This window comes from Egretta garzetta, unplaced genomic scaffold, assembly GCF_000687185.1.
Source record: "Egretta garzetta isolate BGI_Z169 unplaced genomic scaffold, ASM68718v1 scaffold425, whole genome shotgun sequence".
NCBI classification, from domain to species: Eukaryota; Metazoa; Chordata; class Aves; order Pelecaniformes; family Ardeidae; genus Egretta; species Egretta garzetta.
Genome location: NW_009259796.1, coordinates 2911761 through 2925870, shown reverse-complemented (window position 1 = coordinate 2925870; position 14110 = coordinate 2911761). Strand labels below are relative to the sequence as shown.

The window sequence follows — 14110 nt, the reverse complement described above, 5'->3', positions numbered from 1 at the left end:
ATTCCTGCTCTGAAGTATAGTCCCTTTCATGTAAGTGTACAGTTCCTCCTGAGCGTTGGGATTTTTTTTGGCACAATCTGAACAGCACAACCTCTCAAAGCATCTGAACTTGCACAGGCAGTGCTTTGTGCTGGTCCACTTTCTATTTAGTTATACCCTGCTGTACAACTGAGCTGTCGTGTACATCACGGATGAGCTCACTCCAACAGTCTTTACATTCTGTAAGTTGTTCCTTCAGTTCTTTATGGTCTTTCCCAATCCCCCCAACTGATATTTCAGCTCAGGCTCTGTCTCCTGGTTTTACCGTGGCGTGCTCTGGCCACGCAGTATGACATGGAGCAACACTCGCCCTGGGGAATTTGAACAAAATGAACCCTAATACTGCAAGGGTTGTGTGTATTTCCCAGAGACCTACACTTCAGCATCTAAATCCTGCCTTCTTTTACTCCAGCTGCTTTTTAACTGATATAAAACTTTTTAGTTGGAATAAAACTATTTTTTATCCCACTGAGTAAGGCTGTACAATGGAACCAAGGTACATTGCTTTATTGTGCCAGAAAATTTTTCACTTCTCAGAGAGCAGTATTTGTGGCTCCTGGAAAACATAGGTCTTTCAGTGGACTTGAGGCTGAGCTTGCCGGCACTCTGTTTCTGTCCGTATTCTGCTTGGTGCCAGATTAGGACAGAAAAGAAATACAAGCAAAGTTGTTCAACACAGACAAGGGCTCACTGTGCCCTGTCCTCTTTCTCCACTGAACAAACTTTGGAAAGGCCATGAGAGGTAGTGAGCTAATATTAAAATGCACCAAGAATTAAAGCCAGCCATTGAAATTAACAAGAACTTACCTGTGTGTTGCTGCACACATTTTTCCATGAAAAAAAAAAAAAAAAGGAAAAAAAGAGGAAAAGAGCAAATAGTTAATGTTTCCATGGTAGAGAAGAGAGCAAGAGACAGGAAAGTAAGATTTCTGTTGAATAGATCAACTAAATCTATGTATGTTTTTTGTGCTCCACTTACAGTGTTCAACTTTCTAAGTAACAAGTTTAGTTGAAGGAAATATTTCTGCAAAAGTGTGTATTAAAGTAATAAAAAATAAATTACAAAAATGTTGGTGGTTATGTATGCTTTAAGAGACCTAGTACAATGCAGTGCCAGAGTAAAACATCAACTAATCAATGCCTCTTAAGCTGCGAGTATGAAATCTTTACAGCAAATTGTTTTTCCTGGGGATTTGCACTTCAGTAATTATGTGGTGAAATTTAGCAAAAGCTTTCACAATCAGATAAACTCAAGCCAAATTTTCAAACAGAAATATGCACTAGTCATGTTTTTATCTTTTCAGAAAGATGTAATGAGGTGTAAACATCTATGAAATATGTTTGACTTCAAAATCCTATTGAGCCAAAGCTCGTTGAAGTCAAAGGTAATTAGCTGCCTGGTCTAGAGGGCACCTAGCACCACTGATAAATCTCTGCATTGCAGCTCAGATCCAGCCACACCAGTATTTCTATCCAGGTACAGATTAGGGCATTTCTGGCAAATGTACATTTAAAATTAGAATTTGACCATTTAAAAACACAAATATACCTGCTGACAATGGAAAAAACCAAGAGAAGGGTGCTAAAAATATCAGGGCTTGAAATCTCAGCATAATCAAGCTGCAGTCTGGAGTGACTGGGTAAGAGAGTGTGATGAGTGCTTGCCTTGGAGATGTGCTTTGGTGCTGCCTGATTACAGGTACATGGAAAAATGTTGCAATTCCTGAAACTTCATCCCTTCCCTGAGACCGTCACCTTCCACTCCACCTGAGCTATTTACCTGCAATTCGTACTGATTCAAGTACTTTTTCTTTGGCTAGGAGGAAGAATATGGCATACCCACCCAGGCCACAACTGCTGATGCTGTCTGTTCTTTTTGCTGCTGAGGTAAATCTGTATTGATAAAGCATTTGTAAATGCCTTCCTACAAACTCCCACAGCAATTCCACTAATAGCTGGTTTCTGTTAACAGCCTGTCAGCAGGGTGTCAACAGTTTACTTTGCTGAGGACCAAAATGTTTTAATCCAACTCATGTTCTTTGCTGTAATATAAGGGTACATAAGAGGAATGCAATGAGTGTGACATTCTGGTCAGAACAGCTGATCAAATGTCTCTTCTCAGGCTAAAACATAAGAGTTACAATTTTTTTCTCCCCCCCAAAAAGAAAAAAAACCACCAGCCAACTAGAATTATGAAGATGGTCCAGTTAATCTAGCAATTTTGTGCTTAAGGTTTTTGTATTTTCATATATGATGGAATTCTCTAAATAATGATACTTGAATTAATGATTGTATTAGATTTAGTTAGACAGTGCCTTGTTTATTGGATATTTCTGTGTCTATGGAGCAGTAACTAAGTTTCTTCTAGCTCCCATCAGTTCCTTGCTCATAATGGAGGAAATGACTAGTGCAAAAATTTACTTTGGTTTAAAAGTTTACATATGCAACTCCTGAATGAGTTTTAGTGCAAGATTAAGAATTTATTCCGTAAGTTTAGAATCTGTAGGAGGCTGAAAAGCATTCACACAAATCATCTCCTTAAAGCAGTATTCGCTTCCTCTATCACCGCTGAAAAGCCATGGGGTTCCCTATAGCTCTGCTATAGGGCACAATCTTGTGGCAGCTGGGGAGGACCCAGGGGTTGTGCAGCGTGGCTGCAGGTCCTGCGGCCAGTGACATGAGCTGTCCCCCAGTGACTTGTCATCAACAGCCACCTCAGGCACCGCATACGTGGAGAAACAAAGCATATTTGCTAGTACCTGTTTTCTGAATCTTTGCTGACTGCCAACATTTTTTCAGTGAGTTAGGGGGAGACCACGTCACAGAGAGGTGCTGCTTCCTTGCTGTCATCCATCTATCATCTAAATTAGGTGTTTTTTAAATGTTTAATCACCAAAGTATCAAAGCCTTTCTCTGCCCAGTCATGCTTTCCAGTTATGGAGCCCAAAAATGATGGGAATCACAGACTGAGGTTTGTGCAGAGTTAGAATTGGATGGACAAACTCAGAATCAAGCCTCCTCCATAATGACAGACTGATAAATCATGTCTGTTTTCCTCTACAATGCAAAGAGGGAAAAAGCAAAGGAATGACCTAATTTAGTCATTGAGACGTATGGTGTGACAGAAGTGTTCCTAAAAATGCACATAAAATGTAAACCCATCTTTCCTGTAAGTGCTTGGGCAACAGTTGACTTCTGTGACTCACTTAAGAGAAATTCCATGGGAAAAAATTAGGCTTTCTCTGGGATGAAAAGAAAAAGAGTAAATGATATAAACGGTGATTGTAAATCAAATCCCTGCCTAATATCCCCTGCCTGCACTATATGAAAAGCAAACACAGCCAGTAAAATTTCAAGTGCTGCAGTAAGTTCCCTGTCTTTGAGAGGTGAAGAGTACACACTCCCACAAACAGAGCTCGGCTTTGAAGGTCAGCCTGAGAGCGCCGATCCTTTTCAAAAGAGAGAGGGAGTGCATCTCGTCTGAGGCTCTTGGCATGCTGGCTGAAAATTATGAATGTTTAACCAGTAGCTTTTTCCTTACTCCAATCAGATGTTGGTCTGATGTGGAGTAATCTACAGTGGAGTCATGGCCAAAACATCTTCCCCAATTGGCTGCGGGGAGGAACAGCCAGAGTGGAAAAAGCTTGTGGATGGCCTACGTGCAGTTGAGTTCAAATGCACAGCATTTGTTTATGGCAGCTTATATTCAGCTGCACATCAGCTGTGTCAATTATAGTCCTAGAGCATAAGGGGAACAAAATGTTAGAATTATGTTTGAGAACCACAGAATTATTTGTAATCATTCAACAGAACAAATGCGTATTGATATATAGCAAGCTGGGCTGCTCACAAACAGCAGAAGGAAGATATGAAGAGCAGAATTAAATGGCCTACTTTTACTAAAACAAGAATCTTCATCCTCTCTGACACTGATTTGCAAAAAGACACACAAGGTACCAAGAAGAGAAAGAGGCTGGAATGGAGGTTTTGTAGAAGCCTGGCTTTAGCGATGTATGAGATTTCTTCCATTTCTGTGATTTAGGGGGGAATTTTTTCTGCCGTGATCTTATCTTCATTTTCCTTTGGAAATTGCATCATAGTGCGCTCCCTGGCTTTGGTAGCTACTTCAAGCATGGTCCAATTTAAAGACTATATTCTTTTTTTGGAGCAAGTGATTTCTATTCTTTGGATTGGAAAGCCAGGGAAGTTATCACTGTTATCTCTAGGGGGGTGAACCATAAAACTGGGTAATATGAATAGCCTGTGGCAATGCTAATACCTCACAACAGCTTTATATAGTGGTTTGAGGAGTCCTGATGACTTGATAAATATTTAACAATAGTCTCGACATCATCATTCAGATTGCTAGTCCCCTGTTAGCCTGGGTGGTGCTCCGTAGGCTCTTGCAGACTGTCACTACAATGCTGTGCACAATGCGTCTGACACTCCTCTGGAGTCACGGTACCAAATTTACCAAACTGATAGCAATAATAAAATCAAATTAGTAATAATCTACGGGGATTACTTAATGTTCCTGTCTAAGAAAAGATGCTCACTAAAGACTTTTGATCTTGAAAAACTTCCAAAGGATGTGCTATTTAGAAAGGCGAGGTTGAAAAAAAAATACCTTGCCTTTGGATGAGAAATCAGTTTGTAGTAGTTCCTAGTTTCTTGCACATGGGACAATTTCAAAATGGCTTTTATGGACACTATTTTGAGAAGTGGAAACCATGTCTTTTACGTTATCTGGCAGCTTGAAATCTTTCAGATGGTGCTAACCTCCAGGGGCCTGATCCAACAACTCCCTCGATCTGCATTCAGTTTAGGTACAAACGCTCCAACTGGCTAGTGCAAAAATACATGCAAAGTGAGAGGATTAAGTGATCCACAGTCTTGGGATCTGATTCTTGCATCTCATGAACCAACAACTTCAAAAGGATCTTGAAAAAAAGATGAAGGACACATGACTGGAAATACTGTACTCATGGCCAAGTGGCTGGAAAGGCGTGTTAATGTTTTTGAGCACTGTTCCAGGTTGGAGCAGACTTAAGAGATGGTTGAGTCATCTCCACGCAGAGCTGGCAGAACCCAAGATTATACACAAAAAAAGGGGGTGGAGCTAAAGATAGTCACATGTCCCTGCCATGAAACACAGAGGATGAAATATGTATGGACCTGCAGAGCTTTTATACTGAGACTAGGTTAATGCAGTACTAATACAGCTCTGGCTACATTGCATGAGCATATTTTAGTAGAAAAAGTGAAGATGCAGCATCTTGAAAATAAGGACACATGAAAGGTAAATAATAGGAAAATGACTGGCATAAAGGATATTTTTTGTTTACAATTTGTATCAAATCTATCTGGTTAGAAACAGCTTAGTAGCTTAACACAAATGTTTACATAGCCTTTCCAAGCAGAGTAACAAGAGTAGTATAACTGATTTTTTTTTTAATGAATCAGGTGTACAAACCCCACTCTGGGAACCCGAATGCAAGAATAAGTAATATCTATATTCCCCACCACATGTGGGGAGCATTACAGCTGAGCCACAGTGAGTTCTGCAGGCCTTATTTCAGCAGAATTCTGAATTCTAGCAGGCAGAATGTAAGCACAATGAGACAGCCACATTAATAAGGCTTTCCTGTAAGTAAGGGTTTTGCAGAGCTGATAATTTGCTAGGTAGCTGCCTGCCAGAGTCAGATACAGAGGCTATAAAGTTTTCCTGATTTCTTTCTGGCTATATCAAAGAATGTTGTTAATGTGTAAACATCTCAAATGCAAGAATATCTTTACATTGGTACAGGGATACAAGGAAAGGGGGCTTGTATCTACTCCTTTTCTTTGCTATGACACCAGGATGGCTTTTACCTGGCCATTTACTAGGAGCGTCCTGAGGACGTGCCTGCCAAGTTTCTCTCCTCGTTTACGTACCCTGGAATAGAGGGTGCCTGCACAGTTTATCTGAGACACTATTAGGCTGAGTATTATGATTTCTACTCTTCTAAATCCTATGGAAATGATTTTGGCTACAGCCTTATATACTATGCATACCCTCTTGATGGAGTGAAGAAAGACTGAGGAAGAGGGAAGAGCAGAAGATGACAGTGACCCAGGCTCGTCAGCATGTGATGCTTCGACTATGTGCAATTCTGGCCACTTTCTTAATTCTGCTTGGGATTTTATGAGCAGCCATTCACTGTCCTGGAGCACTGCTGAGCTACCTGTGACTCCTGCTATATATTCATCATGATGTTCCTCCCCATTCTGGAGGACATTGCTGCCTTATTCCGATTCATAAAGTAAGTTTGTTTAGTTTTCTTTAAATGGGAAGGAATTTCATTCCATCACATTCCCTAATGTAGAATCAATCTGTATGTTGCCTTGAACAGTACAGGCTTCGGATTGTCTGGAAATGAAACAGCCAGATCACCTCCGAAACCAGCCTGCTAAAGCCCAGACTACAGGAGCAAGATGTACTGCCAATGTCAGGTTCCGCCAACCTTGACAAGTCATCAGAATTATCTTAGCTAGAGCCTTTATCTTCCTGAACATCCAAACTAAAGAAGCACAAACTGTAGTCTCTGAGAAATTATTTCAAATATTCTAAGTAGCCATCCTTCTGGCTTCCTTTGAGTGATGTGCTAAAAAATAATTAAATTTCCAAATCTTTTGAAAGGAGCCCTCTTGGGCATCTATTGGAAGTTCTCAGTTTATTCCAGTCATTCCCTGAAGAGCAGATAGGCATGTTGTCTTGAATGCAGATTGGATCACATTTATCGAAACTATGCTGCTATTCAAAGCTTGCCTCCTCTGTGCCCCTTCCCATGTAAGCTGAGAACAGTCAAGCTCCCAGCCTTAAAAAAAGGCATGCGTGCTTTTGCTCACTGGCCTAAGAGTTACAGTTCAGAAGAAGTATCCGGGCTGAGCGTGTTTCACTTTCACAGTACACAGCCTGAAACCTAAAACTTCTTCATTGCTTCAGCAACTCCTGGCCATTTTAGTGTTAAAGATCTGAATCTGTTCTGCTCTCACACTTACCCTACCAGGAGTGAAGGGATTAAGTACACTAGCGTGGGTTAACAGTCGTGACCCCTGCTCCACAGCAAAAGTTTCTGAGTAGTGAGCTGAACATAACCTCCCTTCATATCCCTTTACCAAATAAAACTATGTGCACATGCAACGTAAGATGGAAAAGAGGATGAGGAAAAAAAAACCCCTCAAAGGCAGTGTTCAGCTCCTAAATGTCTCTAAGCTCGAAAGCACATTCTCCTACTGATTCAGTCATGAGATTTTCTTGCTTGTGTCAGGGACACTGCTCACAACCTCAAGTTTCTTGGTAACTGTATTTAACTGTTCATTTAAAGATAGTACTTTTACTTTCCACGCCTTGTTTTTATTGGCTGCCACCTCTTTTTCCCTGTGAAAGGTTTTCTTGTCAAGAGGCAAAATAGTTAGGTATTGCAAAACCATATAATGTTTTGACCAACCAGAGAGGCACTAAATTAAGTAAGATCTGTGGCTCTTAGCTTTTCCTCACCTTTCCTGTGGTCTCTCTTTCACACAATGCCTGCTGAAAAGTGGAAGGTGGAAGGCTCTGTGCAAGGAGACTTTAGCAGCAGCAAAATAATGGCCAGCCCATCTCCTTCCTTTCTCTCTCAAATCCAGTGCTCCGGAAATGCTGCCAGAAGTTGTTCTGGGGCCATCTGGGATTCCTCATTTAGATCATACAGGAAGTAGGAAATAACTCTAATTTAATGGCAATTTTGTCATAAATCAAGCTGAATTACTAAAAAGACCTACCTGTCAAAATTAGGTTTTGTCAGACAGCAGTTTCTGTTTACCTTCTCCAAGTCAGCTGGAGAGAATGAGATCATTGTGGACAGGCAGAACAGTCATAAAACTCCCAGAGCAGGGGCAGGAACAGAAGCTTTGACCAAAACCATTCCAGTAACAGAGAATATGAAATCTGATGTCTTCCCGTAGGGGAATACTTGTGGGACATGCTTCTCTGCTCCAGCGGTTTTCCCAAATTGCCACTCTAGGAGTCTCCACTGGGCTTCTGAAATCACAAAAAAAGTAGGCTTTAGGGTAACTATTGTAAAACACATACCGACCTCCCCTCCTCTATTGGTCATACGCGTGACACGTTTCAGCCTGTTCAGAGGAACAGCCTTACTTCAGAGGAACATTTTTTACATTACGATGGTTTGTGGACATAGACACGAATATTCACATAAACTCCTAGCTTCAGACAATTTCATAAATACATTTTTCCACTAGTTGCTATTAATCCCAAAGTAAATATTTAAAATTACTTTTCTTTCAGCCAGTTTTCTTGAATATCTGTTCCTTTTCCATTATATTCTTTTCTGCATCCCTAAACTATAACAAAAGCAAGCCTTTAAATTAGTCATTATGATTAATTGTCCGTTTCAACACCTCTCATTTGAGGCTCTGGGAGGCATTTTATAGTTTATTGGGTGATGGGACTGAAATTTTTACAAGATCAACCCTGATCAGCAGGGTTTACAAGATACACTCTGCAGGATTTAATTCTCTGTTTCTTGTGCCTATATAAATCACATAAAAATGAACGCAATGAAAGCAATGGGGATCAGACCTTTGTGTCCACCAGAAGCAGTGACGGAGGTCTGAAGCGTCTGGTTTAAGGCCAGGTCAGCAGGATTTATTCTCTTACGATGCTCACCGACTTCTGTGGTGCAGGATAGGACCTTGAGGCTGGAGCAATCATGTCATAAATGCCAAAGGATGGACCACAGACAGAAACTTAGCACGGCTTTTCATGGGCACTCGTGTCTTGCTGCTCGCTCTCAGTAAAGGAATGTAACTCTCCTTGTAATTTCAAAGCCACTCATTCAATCTTTTGAGTAATTATGGGGTGACAGCTGATTATACCCTGGAAATGCTTGCTAACACTATTAATCTTTTGCTCGTATGGGCTGTTTATAGCTATAATTATAAATGAGTGAATGAAGCAAAGTCATATCTGATTGGGTGGCTTGGGAAAGAAGCTGTGACTATAGCCCAAAGGATTCACCCAGCTCTCAGTAGTGAAAGGTGCTGAGCATCTGCTGAAATCTGTGGGGTCTCAGCACCCCTGAAGAGTGCTCAGCGCATCTCAGCAATGGGCTGGATCACACCTGTAATAACAAGACTGGGGCGGCAACTCAAATAAATGTTCTTATTGAAGCTGAGGATAAATTAAAGGGAGACAACCAAACAGAAACTATTTTCAGACAGCAGGAGTAGAATTTCAGTACCATTTAGCCTGATTCCTTTGAAATAAAATGTCTGTGGAAGATTTCTTATTAGGGTTGAAGTACTCAAGAGGCCCTTATTAAAGGCTCGCATACACATACTAAGTCAGGCAATGGGATGCACATTTTAATGCCATATTATTGCCAGATGGGCCTTTACACTCATATTGATTTATTTTTGCAAAAAATGTACATACTTCTTTTTAATTCTAGCTGAGTTCTAGTGTTTCATTGGCTTGAGGTCAAATTAAACCGGCCATGAGCATCTAAACAAAATATATCTGAAGAACATTTTTTCCTATGACTGAAAAGGGATTATTAAGCTTTCTATTACTTTGGAATGTTAATTTCCCTTAGTATTATTCTATAACAAACTTCTGTTTTCAGCTACCCCCACTCATGTAAAATACTGATATATGTTGAGTTTATAATTCAAACCCAATATTTTCTTTTTATGAATTACACAACGGAAGTTATTTAACCGGAAAAAAGCATGACTTACTTATTAACTCAAAGGTGGTTTACTAATGAATCTCAAAGCTAAATTCAGGGTTACTACTTTGATATAGTAAACTAGATCAGTGATATAACAACATGAAACCAAAAACTTCTGTTTAATTCTATAATTTGTGTGCACTTGACCCAGGCAGTGAAATCACAGGGCTATGAAATCACCTCTGTAAGACAAAGAGAGGACAAATTTTATGAAACTAGAAAGATATTTGGAGGGACAAGCTAGGATAGAGTGGGAGAGTAATTAATTTGTTCTTCATAACAAATGACTAATGACTGCTGCTATTGAAAATACATGGGGAATGACTGACCTGCTCAGACAAAAGAGACTTTTGACTGTTATATGTAAAATTCATTATCTGTTAGAAAACTCTTAATTATCTTTATTGAGGTAAGGGACTTAGGATCCTTGCATGATGATTTTATTTTTTGGGGGTTCTTGGGCTACTGCTGCTGGTGAATCGTTGACAGTTTCGTCTGTCCTGTGGCTTTCCACAGACTAATCTTGTTATTTTTCTTTTGATTTTATTACTGTATAATGAGCAATTTCAATGTTGCAAGATTAGGGAAGGAAGTTCATGTGACCAACACTGCTCCATTTTAGCATCTGTGGAAAAGGCATTCTAGTGGGGCTCAAGAATAAAAGAAGAGATTTCGAAGCCTAGATTCAAGGTGAGGTGAGTTCAAGGACAGGCAAAGAACAGCAGGAGCACGGACTGTGTTCTTCTTAAAGACAGTGAAATGAAGTGGATGTGAAAAAGGCCTCATAAAAGGCTTCTGTAGTTTAGAAGGCAGATTCCTACAGCAAGACCTAGCTTTGACTGCTGCAGTGACGGGCTGGAGATGCAATGGACTATGTCTGTTTCCATTCCACGTGGCACCAGCATTTTGAAATATAAAATTGTTGGTGGTTTGGGGAAGACGGAAGTTGCCAACCCCATGATGATTTCTTACAGACGATTAGGAAAGAGATGGGGAAAAGGAGGCAAGGATACGCAGATACGGACAAGGAATTATTGAGATTGCAGAAGAACTATCTAGACAACTGAGGAAAAGGTGCGGAAGGAATAGAGATTACTAACAATCAGGAAGCTGTTGTCTCCTGCAGACGGTCCTGTAGAATTGTGCCCAAACATCTGCCAGCTGAATTACAGATATTATTGCTGATCTCTTGAAAATGCACTGGGTCTGGGAAAAAAAAAAAAAGGTTGGTTTGATTGATTGTAACCTGATTGTAAGGTTACAGAAAATCACTTTTCATAGTGATTTTCTGAAGCGAGGACTGCTTGCAGTTGCTCCCTTTCTGGCTATGCTCACTATTGCGGAGTTGTAGGACAAGAAAACTCCTCAGGCTCCCATGTTCAGAGCCCCACAACTAACAGTAGTGAACTCTCTCCCCTCCTCCATGGCTAGTTAACCAAACTGAGTCATCTCTCATGAAGAAATTGCCTTGTTGCAGAGGAAAAGGAAGGTTTTATTCTTTATTAAAAAGGCTTGATAAAGTCAAAAGAGCAAATAGTGACAGCAGCAAGAATGTGAGACACTTTCCTGGGACATTTGTAGGAATTGTTTCTGGGGTTAACCTCTGTACTATAACATGCATACATGCACATTATATTACACATTGTCTATGTTGTTATTTAAAATGATTTTGATTTGAGGGTAAGTTCCTACTTAGCAGGTCAGAGGTTTAAGTGTTGAGCATGCTGTAATGGTAATACAGTACTGAAGCAGCTTGCAACAGCACCAGGAGAGCTGAAGACTGTGCTAACCACCAGCTGCCAGTTCAGGCCCTGAAGATGGTATTTCTGGACAAAAGTAACATTTTTAGTTCAAGTGTCTGTGGAGGCAGGGTGAGACAGAGCCCATGGGCACTGCACAGCTGGGGGAGCTCAGTTCTGAAGTTTCACGAGCATTTTTCCCTTCCATCGGCCAGTGTCCGACTGATGCCTCCTGGGGATAGGAGATGTCTTGGCCACATCTGTCACTTTGAAAGCAGTGTTTTGGGTAGCTTTCAGCTCTGTTTTTTCTCTGGGGGCAAAGCTTGCATTTTCTAAGAACAGTCAAAAAGAGACCAAGGAAAATGACAAGAAAATGTAAAAGTTTCTAGTTAAAGTCTGGGCTTGCACTTACAGGTATCGGCTGTGTTTATATCATGGTTCTCTCAACCCATTTTCCTCATACATCAGAAATCTGTCTTTGCCAGCTATTTCCTTTTCTTTCATTATTGCATATTTACAGCCTTCTTTCACAAATTCTTTTCATTCTTCCCTGCTACTTTTTACGTGTACTTTTTGATAACAAAATGCCTCTTAGGATTTCTCTTGGATGCTCCCTCCTCTTCTACGCCCATTCATTTCCACCTAACAGTGCTCTTTCAGGACTTATATATTAGTCTCTGGTGAAATTAGTTGCTGCTTCTGACAGAGGTGAGGGGCCGGGCTGTGATTTCTCAGAGCACTGTGCATGTACGTGACATTCAGCTGCTGATTTTACTCTTAATTCTCAGGGCTGAAGCTTCGTCAGCTTCCCTTCCCGTCCCGTCCATGGGAGCCGTGACATCATCTCCATGTTATTCTGAAATGATGCCCAACAGTCCTGTCTCTTTCTCCTCAGACTTTATTGAGGTAATCCATCATTTCTTTCACGGTTGATGGTATTAAGTGTGTTCTACATGTCTGTTGTGATTTACTTCCTTCTCGATGAGTTCTTATTTTTTCAGCTTTGTAATTACATTTTCTTTGCATTTCCAAGTACAAGTGTTACTGTTAAGCTGTTCTAGATCTGAGGTGAGGTTTGATCTGTTGAGGACCTCTTTTGAAATGCTCATTTACCTGTTTTCTACCTTAAATATAGTGACTGTAATACAGTAACTATTTTTTCCATCTTCATTTTTCATAGGCCCAATTTCTTATTTGAAATCTTGGACTTGTTTTTAAAAGAAATGAAGATAGAAGTACTTGCAGTATCATCCCAGTGATGGCATTGCTCAATTTCAGCTAATGCAGTCTAGGTACCTACATAAGTTGACCAGCAGCAGTAGTGCTGGTTCTTGGAAGAGCGAGCGGAGGCCGTTCATGGATGTGTGCATAAATGTGGTCATGCTGTCTGCATTCAAAAGGTATTTGTTCTCTGGTGAATCTCTGCGTGTCTGACAGAGGTGGCAGGAGAAAGTAGGTCATGAGTAATTGCCCAAGAACTGGAGGGTCTTTTCTGTTTCTCCTATAGTTGGCAACTGCAGCTTCGTCATTGCATGAATGCATTTCCAGTATTTCCCAATTGCCGCTTTCACAGGCCTTCACTCTTCTAGGAGCTCCTTGGGACCAAGGACCCAGTCTTTTTCTTTGCTTTGCTGTACCTCCCTCCCTGCTGTGTGTGCTGCCTGGTCCAGAACGAATGAGCTCTCCCAATTAACCATAAAAGCATCTGGGCACGTAATACAGGCTGTGACTTCTGTGCTGGGTTCCAAACAAAAGCATGCAGTTCTAATGGTTGCAGTAGCCAAGGTCAAGGTTTCCCTTCTTTCCCCCTTTTTGCTTTCCAGCGTGGCTCCAAAAAAGCACATCTGTTAGGCCCATAGAGACATTTAGGATAAAAAAAATGAGGTGTCTATCTGACGATTATATACGTGGGTCTCAAATACATGAATCCTGCTTTCAGCACTAATTTTTGTTTTGGATTATGCCTTTGGTCCTCAAATAATATTGCCAAGGTGTTAATCCACACTGATTCCTGTAGGCTGCCATCTGCTTTTATAATTTTACGTGACTTTTAAACATTTAGGCTGTTGTTTACATTATTTTTTCAATATATTTTGTATCACAATAGGAAAAAGTGTGGAGATGAGCCAGTACATCTCCTTCATCATCACTGTGCTTGCCTTCAGTAATTTGGTGATTTGTTGGGTGTTTCTTTAATGATAAAAGTGTAATAGTTCTGTGTGTTAAGATCAGGCAAACGAACAGTGCTCCTTTATGGAAATCTGAATGATAAAATGATGGAGTGCTTGACCGGAATGCTGTTCACAAGACGATTGGATGCACAGCGTGGTCTGTATGCCGACAGTGCTACACCCATACACAAAAGTCTTAGGCTGGTTTTTTTTGGCTCGTGGAGTCATGGCTTCAGTTGCTCACAATCTCCCCACCAACATTAAATTTCCAGGAATACGTTTGTCGGGACGTAATGGCGGCCAACGAAACCACCGACAAGTTTTTGAGGGGGTAGCGAGTACACGTCCCCGCGCGGCCAGCACCGTCGAGGCGTTTCCAGGAGCG

At 40.8% G+C, this 14110-nt stretch overlaps 1 protein-coding gene across 1 annotated transcript in view; it reads left to right on the top strand.

Moving 5' to 3' along the window:
* PLOD2 (procollagen-lysine,2-oxoglutarate 5-dioxygenase 2) overlaps positions 1-14110 on the top strand; it is a 70972-nt gene that overhangs the window by 1066 nt on the left and 55796 nt on the right. Inside the window, exons 2-3 of the mRNA XM_035895298.1 lie at positions 1860-1926; positions 12343-12460. The gene's annotated coding sequence lies outside the window, so the exon portion shown is untranslated. The remainder of the gene's footprint in view (positions 1-1859; positions 1927-12342; positions 12461-14110) is intronic.